Source organism: Triticum aestivum, chromosome 2D (genome assembly GCF_018294505.1).
Source record: "Triticum aestivum cultivar Chinese Spring chromosome 2D, IWGSC CS RefSeq v2.1, whole genome shotgun sequence".
Lineage (NCBI taxonomy): Eukaryota > Viridiplantae > Streptophyta > Magnoliopsida > Poales > Poaceae > Triticum > Triticum aestivum.
In genome coordinates this window covers 24,465,034-24,469,347 of record NC_057799.1, presented here as the reverse complement: position 1 = coordinate 24,469,347, position 4,314 = coordinate 24,465,034, and positions in this window count along the sequence as shown.

The window sequence follows — 4,314 nt, the reverse complement described above, 5'->3', positions numbered from 1 at the left end:
ATATATGGAAAGTTGTTGTTCGGGTTCCGGGAAAAGTTCGGGTTTTTTCGGTATTATACCGGGAAGCTTCCAGAAGGTTCCGGAGGATTCCGGAGGGGTCCGGAGGTCCGGAAAATGTTCCACCACGTCCAATACAGTAGCATGGGCTGTAAGGGGGCGCCCTAGCCTTAATGGGCCAGGGGCACCAGCCCCCCCATGGCCCATGCGCATGGGAGAGGGGAAACCCTAAGTGGGAGGGCCTCCACTTGACTTGGGAGGCACTCCTCCCCCCTTTGGCCGCCCCCCAAGCCCCATCTAGGGCTGGCTGCACCCCTTGGGGGGGAAACCCTAGATGGGGGCGCAGCCCTCCCCCTCCCCTATATATAGTTGAGGTTTGGGGCTGCCCAACACACGAGAACGTCTCCTTTTCAGCGCAGCCCTACCCCTCTCCTCCTCCTCCTCTCCCGCGGTGCTTGGCGAAGCCCTGCGGGATTGCCACGCTCCTCCATCACCACCACGCCATCGTGTTGCTGCTGGATGGAGTCTTCCCCAACCTCTCCCTCTCTCCTTGCTGGATCAAGGCATGGGAGACGTCAACGGGCTGCATGTGTGTTGAACGCGGAGGCACCGTTCTTCGGTGCTTAGATCGGAACCAACCGCGATCTGAATCGCTACGAGTACGACTACTTCATCCGCGTTCTTACAACGCTTCCACATCGCGATCTACAAGGGTATGTAGATGCACTCCCCTTCCCTTCGTTGCTAGATTACTCCATAGATTGATCTTGGTGATGCGTAGAAAATTTTGAATTTCTGCTACGTTCCCCAACACCTACAATACCGCCGAAACAAGATACGACTAATAGCGGCAAGAAGAATTGGCAACATCAACGCCCACAACTGCTTTGTGTTCTACTCATGCATAGTAACTACGCATAGGCCTGGCTCATGATGCCACTGTTGGGAATCGTAGCATAATTTTAAAATTTTCCTACGCTCACCAAGATGCATCTATGTAGTATACTAGCAACGAGGGGAAAGGAGTGCATCTACATACCCTTGTAGATCGCGAGCGGAAGCGTTCCAATGAACGTGGATGACGGAGTCGTACTCGCCGTGATTCAAATCACCGATGACCGAGTGCCGAACGGACGGCACCTCCGCGTTCAAAACACGTACGGTGCAGCGACGTCTCCTCCTTCTTGATCTAGCAAGGGGAAGGAGAGGTTGATGGAGATCCAGCAGCACGACGGCGTGGTGGTGGGTGTAGCGGGTCTCGGCAGGGCTTCGCCGAGCTTCTGCGAGAGGGAGAGCTGCAGCAGGGGAGGAGGGAGGCGCCCAAGGCTGTTATCCTACTGCCCTCCCTCCCCCCCCTTTATATAGGCCCCCTGGGAAGGGGGGCGCCGGCCAAGATCCCATCAAGGGAGGGGGCGGCGGCCAAGGGGGGTAACTTACCCCCCAAGTCAACTGGGGCGCCCCCCCCCCACCCTAGGGTTTCCAACCCTAGGCGTAGGGGGAAGGCCCATGGGGGGCGCCCCAGCCCACTATGGGCTGGTTCCCTTCCCACTTCAGTCCATGGGGCCCTCCGGGACAGGTGGCCCCACCCGGTGGACCCCCGGGACCCTTCCGGTGGTCCCGATACAATACTGGTAACCCCCAAAACTTTCCCGGTGGCCGAAACTGGACTTCCTATATATAATTCTTCACCTCCGGACCATTCCGGAACTCCTCGTGACGTCCGGGATCTCATCCGGGACTCCGAACAACTTTCGGGTTTCCGCATACTCATATCTCTACAACCCTAGCGTCACCGAACCTTAAGTGTGTAGACCCTACGGGTTCGGGAGACATGCAGACATGACCGAGACGCCTCTCCGGTCAATAACCAACAGCGGGATCTGGATACCCATGTTGGCTCCCACATGTTCCACGATGATCTCATCGGATGAACCACGATGTCGAGGATTCAATCAATCCTGTATACAATTCCCTTTGTCAATCGGTATGTTACTTGCCCGAGATTTGATCGTCGGTATCCCAATACCTTGTTCAATCTCGTTACCGGCAAGTCTCTTTACTCGTACCGCAATGCATGATCCCGTGACTAACTCCTTAGTCACATTGAGCTCATTATGATGATGCATTACCGAGTGGGCCCAGAGATACCTCTCCGTCACATGGAGTGACAAATCCCAGTCTCGATCCGTGCCAACCCAACAGACACTTTCGGAGATACCCGTAGTGCACCTTTATAGTCACCCAGTTATGTTGTGATGTTTGGCACACCCAAAGCACTCCTACGGTACCCGGGAGTTGCACGATCTCATGGTCTAAGGAAAAGATACTTGACATTGGAAAAGCTCTAGCAAACGAAACTACACGATCTTTTATGCTATGCTTAGGATTGGGTCTTGTCCATCACATCATTCTCCTAATGATGTGATCCCGTTATCAACGACATCCAATGTCCATAGTCAGGAAACCATGACTATCTGTTGATCAACGAGCTAGTCAACTAGAGGCTTACTAGGGACACGTTGTGGTGTATGTATTCACACATGTATTACGATTTTCGGATAACACAATTATAGCATGAACAATAGACAATTATCATGAACAAAGAAATATAATAATAACAATTTATTATTGCCTCTAGGGCATATTTCGTCGAATTCGGAGCTCGTATGCGAAAGTTGTGGCTGTTTTGATATTGCCTGTTTTACATAGAGAGGTTGTACCGCCCCATAGAGAGGTTGTACCGGTTGACCGATACAACCGTTGTTTGGAGCGGCTATACCGCTCTAGAATTGGTCCGGAGGTTGTACCGGCCATGTACCGCTCTACAACCGGACTAGTTTCTGTTGTGGTGCGGTTCTTGGGAGGTTGTTGACCGGTTGTACCGGTTTAACCGGTACTACCGGTTCCCCGGGCTGTTGTACCACTTAGGGCTTTTCCTACAGGTTGGTTTTTCCAGTGCTTTGACCGGTTGTACCGGTTCGTGCACCGGTTGTACCGGTCCTACAGTTTTCTGCACATAACGGGCAGATTCGTGGGGACCTATAAAAGGGGGTCTTCTTCCCCAATGGTTCCCCAACTCTTAAGCTCATTTTTGCCCCCATTGTCGACCTTCTTTGAGCTTACTAACTCTCAATCCCTCCATGACTTCTTGCTAGTTTTTGAGGGAAAAGAGAGAGGAGATCTAGATCCACGCTTCCACCAATCACTTTCTCCTCTATGTGAGGGGAACCCCTTGGATCTAGATCTTGGAGTTATTGGTGTTCTCCTTCTTGTTCTTCCTCTCATTTTACTCCCTAGCATTAGTTGCTTTGGTGGGATTTGGGAGAGAAGGACTTGGGCACTCCGTGTGCCCTTGCCATTGCATTTGGTGCATAGGTTTGAGTTATCCACGGTGATACGTGCAAGTTACAAGTTGAGAAGCTTATTACTCTTGGGTGCTTGGTACCCTTGAGCTTGTTCCTCTTGGGTGCTTGGGCGCCCTAGACGGTTGGTAGTGTTCGGAGCTCAATCATTGTGGTGTAAAGCTCCGGGCAAGCGTCGGGGTCTCCAATTAGGTTGTGGAGATCGCCGCGAGAAATTTGACGGGTTTCGGTGACCGCCCCCAAGGGTTGCCAAAGTGTACGGGTTTGGTGACCGCCCCCAAGGGTTGCCATTTGTACGGGTTCGGTGACCGCCCTCAAGGGTCCCTTAGTGGAATCACGGCATCTTGCATTGTGTGAGGGCGTGAGGAGATTACGGTGGCCTTAGTGGCTTCTTGGGGAGCATTGTGCCTCCACACCGCTCCAAACGGAGATTAGCATCCGCAAGGGTGTGAACTTTGGGATACATCATCGTCTCCACGTGCCTCGGTTATCTATTACCCGAGCCCTTTACTTATGCACTTTACTTTGTGATAGCCATATTGTTTCTTGTCATATATCTCGCTATCACTTAGTTGTTTATCTTGCTTAGCATAAGTTGTTGGTGCACATAGGTGAGCCTAGTTATTGTAGGTTTATTCCGCATTTGTTTAAGCCTAAACCGTAATTATTTCAAAGCGCCTATTCACCCCCCCCCCTCTCTAGGTGACATCCACGATCTTTCAATTGGTATCAGAGCCTCGTCTCTCTTTGTTAGGCTTAACCGCCTAGAGAGTAAAGATGTCGACTAGGGGATTAGGATTCTCTGATACTCTTAGTTTCGATGGCACAAATTTTGATGTAGTAATTCACATGCTTAATCTCTTTATGGTCATGGACCCAAATTTAGAGCGAATTGTAGATATGGGTTTTTCTCCTCCAAAGGATCCCCAAAGATTATCTTTAGAGGATGAGAAGA